This window comes from Oryctolagus cuniculus, chromosome 9, assembly GCF_964237555.1.
Source record: "Oryctolagus cuniculus chromosome 9, mOryCun1.1, whole genome shotgun sequence".
Classification (NCBI taxonomy): domain Eukaryota; kingdom Metazoa; phylum Chordata; class Mammalia; order Lagomorpha; family Leporidae; genus Oryctolagus; species Oryctolagus cuniculus.
This window is the reverse complement of record NC_091440.1, coordinates 75,816,331-75,830,835: the sequence shown is the minus strand read 5'-3', so window position 1 is coordinate 75,830,835 and position 14,505 is coordinate 75,816,331. Positions and strand designations below refer to the sequence as shown.

At 37.5% G+C, this 14,505-nt stretch overlaps 1 protein-coding gene and 1 pseudogene across 7 annotated transcripts in view; both read right to left on the bottom strand.

Annotated features, from left to right (window-relative positions):
• Positions 1–14,505, bottom strand: part of TRPC4 (transient receptor potential cation channel subfamily C member 4) — a 255,987-nt gene that overhangs the window by 76,382 nt on the left and 165,100 nt on the right. The window lies entirely within an intron of this gene.
• Positions 6,181–6,283, bottom strand: LOC127487198 (U2 spliceosomal RNA; annotated as a pseudogene).

The window sequence follows — 14,505 nt, the reverse complement described above, 5'->3', positions numbered from 1 at the left end:
ATACATACATATTTTTAAATAGTATTTAGATACCTATTCCTAGTGTTTAAGAATCATAAATAGTAGTCTACAACACATATGTTATTTAAATTTTAAAATCTAATTTCCAAGAAACACTGCCAGTTGAAAATGAAAATGTTAAAGCACCAAAGAGTAGCAAAGAGACTTCCTTTCTCTTTTTCTGTTATAAGGAAATAGCATCTGAGTAACTCTACCTTCTCAGGAGGTAGAATTATTTCTCAAGTAGCAAAGAGGATTCTTTATGACATATTTTATTGGGATTGACATATCTTAGCACTTTATTTTTACCACCATGCTCCCCTGTCATGTCTGTATAAAAGTTATTCTTCCCAGAGAACGAAATGTCCACCCCTAACTTCAGCTTGAAGACAAAATTTTCTACTGCAAGAGGGTGTGGAGGTGGAAAAACACAGGGTATGGACGTGAGGGGTCACATGGGAGTTGGTGCTTACCAGTATTGCTACAGAACTGAACTCAGAAAGTAGCCAGATGTTTAGCGATTGAGAGTAATATCTGAGTTGAGGATTTGGGACATTCATGATCTAAGAGATGAGTTGTGGTACTAAACACTGTCAGCATCAAACTTTCTGTCCAAGTTTATTAGAACACAAAAACATAATAAGGATAGGTCAATGACGTTGGACATCTATTAATTGAGTGCCAAGTACTGGTAGTCCTTTCACTGAGAAGAAAACAAAATTAATATTTAATAATGTTATTTGTAATCAATAATAACTGCATAAATAACTGCAAGAAGAGAAAATAGAGTGGTGATTGGGTGATTAACTGCATAAATAACTAATTATATTGGAAAGGCAAACCTTTATGAAGCAACCAGAGATTGAGAAAGCATCTTTTCATCATTTATCTTTTTATTTAAAAAAACTTTCCTTACATTATTATTTTTTGAGAGGCAAGGAGATAGATCATAGATAGATAGGTAGATAGATAAAATGCCCATAATAACTGGATATGGGTCAGGCCAGAGCTGGGAGCCTGGAATTTAATCTGCATCTCCCACGAGTGTGGCAGGGAATCAACTAGAGTGCACATTAGCAGGACACTGTGGGGCTGGGAATCAAATCTAGACACTCAATTTGGGAAGTGGGTGTCCCACACAGGTCTTAGTCATCGAGCCAAACATTTACCACACCATTTATCTTTCCAAGCTCCAGCAGACTCTTGTTATAAATACTGCTCCCCATTCAACCTGCCCAATCACCACTGTATCTTTTCTTGCCAGCTCTCGTCCTGAGAAAGCCATCCTGAAACACTCTCTCAGGGACTGATTTTACATATGTGTGAATGTGTCATAGCATTTATGATACTATGTAGCATTGTAGTTAACTACTTACATATTTTATATATAAAATAGATTCATATGCCAAATTTGATATTTTTGTCACTTCATCTATAATGTTATATCGAGATAATTTACTAGGATTACCCAGGTTTCTACAATGCTATAAAATATGTAATTATTCCTTATCTATTAAAGCAACCAAACATTGATTCTGTACTCTCACATGAGATTTTATTTTTAAAAAATCTTCATACAATAAAGCCACAACAAAGTCTACTGTTGTGAACATGTGAATTGTAAATGGTTCTTCTCAAAGGTCACACCACATCTGTTTACATAAAGTAAAGGACACAACGTTGTTGGAAGATCTGTATTTTACTCCAGCGGTTTCTTATTGCTGCCAGTTTGGAGACCTTCCTTTCTTTAGCAGTATGTGAATTCACAAGGATAAGATATTATTTAATTTATTCTAATCTTTCATAAAATAGGTGATCATAAAGTCATTTCAAATTGGCAGCATAATCTAAGAATTTATTCTGTAAGCAACAATAGTATTTTGAGAACTGTGAAGAGTGATATGAAGGAATTAATCAGCTTTGGCATGTACATATCACTGACTGTAGATTGAAGGCACCTGGATCTGTGACATCTAAGGTAGTTCCCCCTCTGAGGAGTAAGTTCCCCAAGTAACTGGATTACACAAATGCCAACGAATTTGTATAATCTACATTGATTATTTTCTCTACTGCTTAAGATTAAGGGCCTCTCTATAAGATGAAAACAACAAATGTAAGAAAGAAACTGGTAATTTGTGAATCAATGAAAGCAATAATGTCCTATATTTATTTACATATGTTTCAAATTAAACAATAACTGCAAGTCTCATAAATAAATACAGTAAGATATCAGCAGTTTTTTTGCCTTGGTTTGGTGCAGTGCTGGCCCCTAAAATAAGATGTCAGGGGCTGGTGCTGTGGCGCAGTAGGTTAATCCTCTACCTGCCATGACAGAATCCCATAGGAGAACTGGTTCTAGTCCTTGCTACTCCACTTCCCATCCAGCTCTCTGCTATGGCCTGGGAAAGCAGTAGAAGAAGGCCCAACCACTTGGCCCCCTGCACCAGCGTGGGAGATCTGGAAGAAGCTCCTGGCTCCTGGCTTCAGATAGGCTCAGCTCCACTGCTGTGAGCATTTGGGGAGTGAACCAGTGGATGGAAGACCTTTCTCTCTCTCTTTCCCTCTCACTGTCTGTTACTCTACCTCTCAAATAAATAAATAAAATATTTAAAAAAAATAATAATAATGGGGCTGATGCCGTGGCTCACTTGGTTGATCTCCGCCTGTGGCGCTGGCATCCCATATGGGTGCCGGGTTCTAGTCCAGGTTGCTCCTCTTCCAGTCCAGCTCTGTGCAGTGGCCAGGGAAGGCAGTGGAGGATGGCCCAAGTGCTTGGGCCCCTGCACCCACATGGGAGACCCGGAGGAAGCATCTGGCTCCTGGCTTCAGATTGGCGTAGCTCTGGCCATAGCGGCCATTTGGTGGATGAACCAACGGAGGGAAGACCTTTCTCTCTGTCTCTCTTTCTCACTGTCTAACCCTATCTGTCAAATAAATTTAAAAAAATAATAATAGTAAGATGTGAGTCAAATATGTAGTTTTAAATGCTTAAATAGGCAGCTTTTAAATGGAAAAAACAGGTGCAATTAATTTTTTAAAGATTCTCATTTTAAATATAAGCAGTATAATCATTTGTGATTTATATACTCTATATTGTTTTCTTTCTTTTTGGTTAGTACCAAGCTTTTGAAATCTGGTATGTGCTGTACACTAACAACATGCCTCGGTTTGGACAAACTGCATTTCAAGCACCTAATTGCCTCATTCAGCTTGTGACTATTGCTTTGTACAGCATAGATGCTTTTCAATTAAAAAAATTGGGTAGCTTTTGATATTGCTAAAGCAATCTCTAAGGAAGTCGCTGAGTACTGGATGAGAAAGATGATTTTGTAGTTTCTGTGGCTTGTTATAAAAAAGGCCATTCCAAAAGCAGGTATTTATATCTATTTCTCTGGCTGCTCTTCCCTTTAGAGCAGAAGAGGGGAATCTCTTTCCTGCCAAGGGTCATTTGGATACTTGTAATGTCATTTGTGGGCCATACAAAATTAGGCATTAAAAAAATTAGCCTGCTATCAGTGTATTGAATTTCGTGTCTGGCCTATGGCTAATGTGGCAGGGCCAGATCAGATGGTTTTGTGGACTGGATGTGGCCCTACTTTAGAGATTGACAAGCAAGTTGTTTACTAACTACATTCAATGAGTCTGGAACTCGCTCCTAATGTCAATGCTGCACATAACAGCACATTTGTATTCCCTCCCCTTTAGTCTCCTTTATCATACTTAAAGGAGATTAAATAATGGGAGCCTACAAAATTTCAGAAAAGAACTATCCAATCACAGACTTGTGTTCTTAGAATATAGTTTGGAGGGAGAGAGACAGACATTTCATAGTTTTCATTGTCACCCACCAACAAACTACCCCTGGTGTGATCAGATCTATTTTGAAGTATAAATAGCCCCGGAGTAGTTCAGTCTCAGTCAGTGACATCTTTGCAGGTAATATTTTTGAAGAGGAAATCAGATTACTGTCCTTAAAAAGATTATCCTTAAGAGCATGGGAGGTCTATTCAGTTTGGATTTAAAGGCACTTCATTGGTTAGTTGGCCTGAGAGACTGTTGAAGGGGACTTTGGAGTCAAAGAGGCATGTCAAGGGATGGGTAAAAGGTTGAATGGCTGGGAGGGACAGGAATACATGGCCTGAATATTAGCAAACATCTCAAATGCCTGGGATCTCAAAATGGCAAATCCCTTGCTTAGTATTTATTTTATTTTATTCTTCAAAAGAGAAAGAAATGCAAGATCTTTATTCCCTACATTGAAAATGTGCATAATTGAAAAGTTGAATAAAGAAAACCCAGAAATGCTTGCACCTGTATATTCTTGTCAGACCATCAAGATTTATCTTCCTTAGTATGTTAAAGATAGGAGATATTTTAAAACATCAAGCCTCAACTCTTCATTTTATAACTATGAAACTGAGGTTTATGGATTTCATATGAATTTTTCAGGGATGCAAAACTAGAGGCAGAGTTAGCTCCTTGCCAGATATATGGTGCTGATTGGGACTTCAGTAGCTTAGGACAAAAGTCAGTAGTCTCTCCAAAAGGAAATGAGTGTTTCTACCTCTTGTGCTCTGAACTTTCTTGGTAATTTGTACAAGGAATTAAGAGACTGTCTCAATTTTGAAGGACTGAGAAAGAATACTCTTAGATAACATCAAATGCAGTGATCTGGACATGAGTATATAACAGTGAAAACAACAGAGAGAAGATGGACGCATACCTCCTCCATCAAAAAAAATATATTTGGCAATCCTGGGTTTTCTGACTTGTAATCTAGTTTAGTTTTATTTTTTCAAACTTTTCAGAAACATGGAAAATTCTAGACATGAGAGTACAGAAATCACTTAGTGGTCCTATATATTAATAGAACAATATTTTTGTTTGCTAACAGCGAGTTGTACCTAGATGAAGAGGCCATGAATACAGTGACAAGCAATGCCTGTACTTAACAGGAGTCTGTGCATTCTTCACTTCAGTTCCCCTTCTCTAGCGGGAAAACCCAGATGCAAGTCTTTCCTTCAGTTTGTATATTCAAACAATAATTGAAGAGTATGACTTTTCTCCCATTTTATATTTCTTCACTCTCTGATCTTATTACTGCAGTACAAGCTACCATCATTTCTTGTGTGATATATGTAAGTTATCTTCCCCACTCTATTCTAAATCTAAAATGATCTTTTCGAAACAAATTTAAATATGACATTTCTCTGCTCAAAACATTTCAAAAGTTTCTTGAGACTTTTAGGGTGAAAACCAGAACTTTTAAAGAAGACATGGGTTGATCTGGCCGTATCGACCACTGCCCTGGGCTTGCTCATACTATTAGCTCTGTGGTTTTCCATACTCAGGACACACTGGCCTGCCACACACCAGAGTCACTCCACATGATGCTTCCATTGTGTGCAATGTTATTCACAATTTTCATTACTTCTCTGCCTCTTTATTCCCCATTTCCTTGGTCAATTTGCCTGGAATGTCTAAACTACTTCAAATTACCTCTGACCTTATTAACTATGTGGTTCTCTACATTCTTCTTCATCATGCTTTTCAAAGATTGCACTAATGCATTTATTTGAACAATTATTTTTTATATTATTCGCCTCCATTAGACTGCTCATTACACAAGGGCAAGAATTCTAATCACATTCACTTGTGCATTATCAATGCCTAACATTGCCTGGTACACTTAGGTGCACACATAATATTACTTTAATGAAGAAAATTAAGTAAAGGCATGCAAGCATGAATAAATGAGTGAGTGTCATGATATTCTTATTCCTCCTCTCCTTAAACAGTTTATAACGTCTCAAAGAATTTGAAGGAGTCTCGTAGTCTAAAGAGAGCTGGAGGTACTTCTCTAGGTCTCATTTTCCAGACTTATCTTCCCTTTTCCTGGCATCTTATCCTGCATGTGGCTGGAAGGTATTGCATGAGCTACTGCCTGATTTTGCTAAAGTCAAGAGAAGTGTGGCATTTGTAGGTTGGCCATGTCTCTCTTAGACCAATATATACACCTATCACATAATCAACAGGGTAGCTCTCTCGAGCTTGAGTTGAATGGCAGCAAATGAGTAAGTGAATCTTCTGTTTTACAGAAAATGATTTGCTATTATGGGAAGAATACAGGCTAAAGGGCCAGAAAGACTTGTCCTTAAAATGTAGATAATAAAAATAACCATTGTCTTTGTTTTGAAGGATAAAATGAAACAAACTATATATGATATTAAACTGATAAGAACAGATACTACACTTGATCTTAGCCAAAAGGCTGAGAAGCACAAAGTATATATGAAATGTTTAACATAGTACTGGGGCAAAAATATGATTAATTCTTCCTTTCTCTACCTTCAAATCCCAATACTTCTACCAACACTGAAAACATTACATGCCTCAGTGCAATTTGTAATTATTCTATATTCATTTGCAACTCTATAGTGAGATAATTAGGTTCGGTTACTTCATTCATGTGTTTCCCCATCCAGGCTTTGCATATGACCTCTTAAGAAATTATTGTTCATGGGACTGCCATACTGGTATCAGACATCAGAGCACTGCTTTGAGTCCTTGCTACTCCACTTCCTATCCAGCTCCCTATTAATTCCCTTGAGAAAGTGGCTGAAAATTGTCCAAGTACTTGGACCCCTGCCACCCACATGGGAGATCTGGATGAAGTTCCATGCTCCCAGCTTTGTCCTGGCCCAATCCCAGCTGTTGTGGCCATTTGGGGGATTGAACCAGCAGACGGAAGATATCTCTCTTTCTATCTGTCCCCTCTCATTTTGGCTCTGCATTTCAAAATAAATAAACACATCTTATATTCATTAAATAAAAGATAAAAAAAAAAGAAATTGTTTTTTCACTGGATCATGACATCATAGGTCATTTTATCAGATAAGACATGGATATCTACCAGTTGAAATGTGAATCTTGGTCATTGTCCAGAATTGGTTTATGAGGGAGACTATGCATCTCTCTTCTCCTGTCACTGTGTATGGAAATTTGATTTGCTGGCTGGGAACTACCCATGCTAACCCATGACAGATATGGAAAAGTGGGCAGAGAAGCCTGGAAATGTGGCTCAGAGTCCCACTCCACCTAGAAATCAAGGCATGCCAGAAATTTCATGCTAAGTTTTTACATGCAGACTTTGGATGTCCTTTTTAAGAGCCTCTAGCTTGATAAATACCTAGTAGAATTAAATATGGTGGGTGTATGTGTAGGGAGTTGGCTATATTTCTACAGACTAAGTGAAAAAAGAAAACTTCTTTTTCTTTCTATGTACAAGTCAAAGGCAGAAAAGAATGATCATTAAATATGTATCTTTTTTTTTTCCAGGAGAGTGTAGCTTTTGTGATTGTTATGAATTCCTGCATAGGCCCTCGATTGGGTGATATTTGAATTATCACTTTACCCTCCAAGGTCAAAAAATAATGCATTAAAACATATAAGAATTATAAGTGGGAAGATGAATAAGTTAATTAAGATCAGGATCATTCTGTTATAAAAGAAAAATATCTAGAAAAAATTTAAATTTGGGAAATATTTGATTGTACCTTGATCTTACTACTAAGAATTTCAAGTACAGATTCTTATTTTTAATTTTAATTATTTTAAAAATAAGTTTCATTATTAAGCGTATAAGTGGATTATCCTTAATAGTACCCTCATTTGAAGTTGCACTTCTACTTCAAGCTATCATCTCATGAGCAAGAGTTTCTTTACCATACATATGCTGACAAAGGATGGCTCATGGAAACAGGACTGGCTTTGAGTGTCTAGTAAACTTGGGTATAGGGAAACTTCTAAACTTTTTCTTTATCCAAATAAAGTTGAACTCTGAACCTACATAGTATCTTCAGGAAGTGGTTAGTACTGTGCATATTTGGTGGTAGTGGTGGTGGGAGGGCGGTTACTCTTAGGACTTATGAGACATTACTGATGAAATATGAACAATCATTCTTAAATATTTTTGACAGAAAATGTCAGATAAACAGATCTTTAAAAAAAAACACAAACTCTACTTAAGAGCTATTTTTAATCATTGCAAGTCTCAACAAGCCTGGTATTTTTAAAATAGGAAGCTGGAAAAAAACATTTTTTTATTTTTAAATTGTCCTTTGTGAGTTTATTTTCCTCCTAGCTGTTCCTCTTGGGTATGGCTAAGTTTCGTAAGTGTTTTTCCGAAGATGATACAGAAGAATAAAATGATGTCTGGTGGGGAGAACGGTGCAATACCATAGACTGAATGCATATTTATATTCACAAATACATTCTGGTCTGGAGATTTACAGTCATGGCATAGCAACATGTGTGAGTGGAAAACAAAACAAAAAATATTGATAATTTGGGATGCCTAGGAGACAATAATTTACTTTCATAAAATATTTCATATTCAAAACATTTTATGTGGACTATGAGAGGGAGAAATATGTTCAAGAATAATTTTACAAAATTAATATAGGAATTCACTGTCATCAATGATTTACCTTGGTTTAGAATTTAAGACGATTTATACAGAAGTTTTTAAGATGATTTATATGAGAGTTTCAACACATGAAGATCTCAGAAAACTTTTAGAACAGAGTTTTTGTGATGACTTTATACTGAAGTCTTAATAAATGAAGTTATCACAAAAATATTTTTGATAGAGCACTATTTCTGTTTTACAAAATTGTAGTATGGCTCTTGGCTTTGGCCTGAAACAGCCTAGGGTGTCCATGAGCATTCAGTGAGTGAACCAGCAGATGGAAGATTCTCTCTCTCTCTCTCTTTCTCTCTCTCTGTATCTCCCTGTCTCCGTTATTCTGCCTTATAAATAAATAAATCTTTAAAAAAAAAACCTGAATCATAGTAATCAAATTTACATTTAAATGCTCTCAGTTGCTTGATATTATACTATGTTAAAAGGAATAATTCAGTTTTAGGATTCTGTTCATAATAACAAAATATAACATCATACAAAGCAGGGGTGGGCAACATCCTGCCTAAAGGCCATATAAGGCCCATGCTATCATCTGGTCTGGCCTAGCCAAGGGAATCACAGGCTGGACTCAAAATTCAATAAATCCATATCAGACTAACTTTTAAGTTGGTGATTTTTATGACCCGTGAATGATGTTATAAATATCCAAATGGTCCTTGGCAGAAAAAGGTTCTTCGTCCATGGTCATAAATGCTTAAAGAGTTTCTAAACATAGGATTAGTACTCTAAGAAAAAAATGGTCAATATCCTGTGTTTTGCTGGTGTTATTTCTCTGAGCTATTGTTTCCCAGTCCCATCATTGTGAAGAAGACAACGGAAAAGCTAGTCTTCCCATTTTCACTGATTCAGTAAATATGTACTGACCATCTACGAGGTACCAGGCTATATTTCAGACAATAAAGATTCGAGAAGATATTGTCTGGTGTGGTTTACATTCTGACTTAGAGAGGTAAGTAATAAAATAAGACAAGGAAAAAATAACACATAACACATTTTTTTTATATATAACTAATGAAATAGTGACAACTGTGTGTTCTGCCTGCAGGTTAATGTAAGGACTTTGGTTCTTCTCAGAGTGAAATCTGGAGCTACTAGAAAATTTTAGGTAGAAAACAGGAGTACTTGACTCATATTTCACTTCTGAGACAGACCCCAAGAGAAAACATGAAGATTGATTCAACAAAAGTTGATTTTTTTCTTTTTTTTCTTTTTTTTTATTTTTTTTTTATTTTTTTATTTTTTGACAGGCAGAGTGGACAGTGAGAGAGAGAGAGAGAGAGAGAAAGGTCTTCCTTTGCCGTTGGATCACCCTCCAATGGCCGCCGCTGCAGCCGGCGCACCGCGCTGATCCGATGGCAGGAGCCAGGAGCCAGGTGCTTTTCCTGGTCTCCCATGGGGTGCAGGGCCCAAGCACCTGGGCCATCCTCCACTGCACTCCCTGGCCATAGCAGAGAGCTGGCCTGGAAGAGGGGCAACCGGGACAGAATCCGGCGCCCCAACCGGGACTAGAACCCGGTGTGCCGGCGCCGCAAGGTGGAGGATTAGCCTATTGAGCCACGGCGCCGGCCCAAAAGTTGATTTTTGATATTAAGCATAGCAGACATAAAATTCTCAAAGTAGAATCCTGTGTTTGGGATGACGATATTTTCTGACTTAGGATAAACTGAATTTAGACAGAATTGTAGATTAAACCATGGAAATCAACATTGTAGTTGGGATAGTAGCTATGGAAATGTACATATGGCAGATATGTAGGAATAGGGATGGAAAGAGGCTTTGCCTTAAATACCAACAAGAGTTTATTAGGAACGAACTAAAACACATACTAAATAGGGCTTTGAGACTAAATTAGAATTAAGAGAGAAAAGCGACCCTGTCCAATTTCTGTCAGTTGTGGTATAGCTGAGAAATTTCCTTATGGATTGTTATGGGATGAAATGCCCCCAATCCAAGATTCATTCATATGTTGAAATCTTAATACCATGCCTCAGTGTGGATCAGGATTTTTAAAGAAGTAATTAGGCTTAAATAAGTAAAGAGGGGAGACTCTGGAAACACAAGCAGAGAGCAATCATCTACAAGCCTAGGACAAAGTTCGCAGAAAAGAACAACCATGTCTATATCATGTCTTAGACTTATAGCCTCCAGGTTGTAAGAAAACAAATTTCTCTTGTTTCAACCTGTCTGTGATGCTTTGTTACAGAACCCCTTAGAAGACTGCTACATAAACAAATTTCCCATTCCACAAGTAACAATAACTTTGAATGAAATATATGTATAAAATCTTACAATTCTGAAAGTGAACAATGCAGATTCTGGAAGAGTAATCATGGAAGAAAAGAATAGGATGATGAGTTTCTCAAGCCAAAGCACTTTGATTATATGTGATTATCAGAGTGCTTTGGCTTGAATTCCAGTTCTGCTCCTAATTCTAGCTTCCTGCTAATGCGTACTTTGGGAGAGATGGTTCAAATGGCTGTGTCCCTGCCATCCACATCCCTGAGGTCCTGACACCTGGCTATCTGGGGAGTGATCCAAGTGAAAACTTGAGGATATGTTATGTCACATGGAAACTGGGAATGAAGGCTGTAGATTGAATGAAGGTTTCTAATCAGCTGACATTACAATAAGAAAAGTATTTTGGATTATCTGGGTGGGCCCAAAGGAAGCCCAACCAAACGTCCTTAAAAGATGGTAGAGGGAGGTAGAAGAGGAGCTAGGGTCCTGCTGCTGGGAAAGACTGAAGCTGCTACTATTGTTTGCTTACAAGATGGAGAAAGAGGGCCAAGAACCAAGAAGGGCAGGGAGCCTCTAGAAGATGGAAAGGCAAGGAAGCTGATTCTCCCTCAAGCTTGCAGAAGGAATTCAGCTCTCCCGATATCTCCAATTTAGTTCAGGGGCACTTGTGTCATACGCACTGAATTTGTAAACAGTTTTTGAGCCATTATTTGAGGATGCATGCAGCATCCTGAGAAAACTATCAAAAGCATATACTGCAACTCTTAAAGCAACCACCAACACATATGCAAAAAAATGGTATGGCCTTCTGCTGTGGCCCCAGAAGAGAAAGAGATACTAGACCCTTGCCATTCCCATTAATAAGAATCCTGACTGTGCCTTTTGTTTTGGACTTGAGAAGCTTAGGAATAGACTCTTAGTGTTCTTTTGCTTTCTGTCAGAATTATATTTTCTACATTGAAATTAGTGTCTGAATTATTTAATAAGAACTGACTCAAACTGACATTGCATTTTATTTTTGCATTAAACATTTTTATATAAAGATAGTAGTGGTATAATGTTTATAACTTTAAAAATAGGAAGAATCAGTATTTACAAATAATAGCATTTACAAATCAATATTTATTCCTCCTAACTAAAAATACTTTGGACCTATAGTTTTTAATAGGGAATGGATTTATTCCCCATTTTTCATTTGAACACATAATTCTCATATTGTTAATGAGAGCTTCAGTTGGGCATATTCTGAAATTACCTCATTTCCAATTCTTTACAGATACGTTTTTAATAACATACACAGCTCAGTAAATTTATGCAGCTCAATAATTGGTGGAGTCTAATCTTTAAACACATGGGTAAGTCAGCAATTTATGCAGCAGACACATGACTAGTGCAGAAACTCTTGCTGCTGCTTGGCAAAATATTTATTACGAGTACTTGGAAAAATCTGAACAAAAGGACTATTAGGAGACACATCCCAGACAAAGAACTGCCTCTTCTAACTTCCCAGACTAAACACCAAGCTTCCAAGAGCCAGGCTATGAATAGCTCTATTCAATTAAAGAAAGGAAGAAGGGCTTCTCTCATTGACAATCTGTATCTCCCCTTTTTTTAACCACTTATATGGAAAATAGTTGTTCATTGTAAATAATACCAAAGCAAAAACCTCCAGTATCTGTAAAGCATTTTCCCTCCAAAACTGTCTTTGAAAGAAAAGGTTAGCAAATGTAGTAAAAAGCTGTTTTATTAATTATTTGTATCATTGGTTATTACATTTTAATTTTTAAATACTTGTATGGTAAATCATTTCTGGAAATGTCAAAGACCATTAATCAAAATATCCTTAAGGGATGTTATAATGCTACTTTCAAGACATATTTCAAGATTACTGTTAGAGGCTGGGGCTTCCAAGAGGGGACCTTGGGTTTATACACCACCAGCTGAATTAGGGTATTTCAAAGGAATTTCTATTCTTGGCATTTGGCCCTACTGTATATCTATTACATTATACAGTACTTTATAATGACTAACCAATCAGATAGGTAAATTTAGCAGGACACTGAAAACTCTGCAATTGTACCTTTGAAAATGGGATCAAATGTTCAAAGATTATTCAATTTTCCCTTGAAAATATGCACTTATAGATAACTTGGATAAAGATTTTTGCAGTTAATTTAATTTTACTTGAATAAGTTTATTTTTCTCAATTCATATTATTGCTTTCCTGTTGTGAGAGCAGCACAAATTGTAAATTATTTCAATTCATGATTCTTTAGGCAAAAGTATTTTCAATACTATTATTATAATTTTAATATTTATTCAGACATTATGGTTGAAGATTATGAATTGACTTCTTTCGGGAGACAGTTTCAGAAGGGGATATGGAGAAATATAAATATTCCACTTACTGAGCTCCTGCTATTCCATATGGTTACATGTTGTTTATCATTTTTATCTATCAATTTTTCCCACAGCATTACAAGTTGGGTATTATAATATATATAATATTATATGTATATATATGTCAATTTTACAGAAGAACTTGAGGTTGAGGAAGATATTTGTACAGAGTTATAGAACAGCAACTATCAGAGAAGTGTTCTAGACCCAGATTTGTCTTTCTCTGTTAGTGTTCTTCCTGTTATACTAGGCACATCAGCTGAATCAGCCTTGGTGTTCCGTGGTTTGCTGCAACACAGTCAGATTGATCACATGTAAGTGGTCATGGCAGCTTTCTTCCACCAGTAACTTAATTGACTGTGGACAGTGAGAGAGAGAGACAGAGAGAAAGGTCTTCCTTTACCATTGGTTCACCCCAAAATGGCCGCTGCGGCCAGCGCACTGCAGCTGGCGCATCGCGCTGATCCGAAGCCAGGAGCCAGGTGTTTCTCCTGGTCTACCATGTGGGTGCAGGGCCCAAGGACTTGGGCCATCCTCCACTGCACTCCCGGGCCATAGCAGAGAGCTGGCCTGGAAGAAGGGCAACCGGGACAGAACCCGGGGCCCTGACTGAGACTAGAACCCAGTGTGCTGGTGCCGCAGGCGGAGGATAAGCCTATTGAGCCACAGCGCAGGCCCTTAGACTCTTAATTTAGCTAAAAGAAATTGGTTAGGTGAACTTGTATGTAATCAGAAAACTCATGATACCCCATGAGGAATTTTCTGGATTTACTTAAACAATTGTCATATCCATCTCTTTACACTAGAAGAAAAATGCCTACGTTTAAGTCTTAAAGGTATAAAATATTTTATTTGTCACGATGTTCTCATAGGTGAGATCTTTCATTCCTTACAAAAAGTACAAAGAAAATAGTGGAGGAGTATTCAGGTTTCAAAATAGTGTATCATGGCAATAAATACATAAACCAAGGTCAAACAGTAGGCTAATCCTCTGCCTGAGGCACTGGCATGCCATATGCGCACTGGTTCTAGCTCAGGAAGCTTCTCTTCTGATCCAGCTCTCTGCTGTGGCCTTGGAAAGCAGTAGAAAATGGCCCAAGTGTTTGGGCCCCTGCATCCACGTTGGAGACCGACCCAGAAGAAGCTCCTGGCTCTTGGCTTCGGACCAGCCCAGCTTCGGCCATCGCAAACATTTGGGGAGTGAACCAGCGCATGGAAGACCTTTCTCTTTGTCTCTCCCTCTCACTGTCTGTAACTCTATTTGTCAAATAAATAAATAAATAAATAAAATCTTAAAAAAAAGATCAAATAGCAAGGGGCAGCTGTTGTGGTGCAGTGGGTTAAGTCACCCCTTGGATGCCTCTACCACATATTAAATTGCC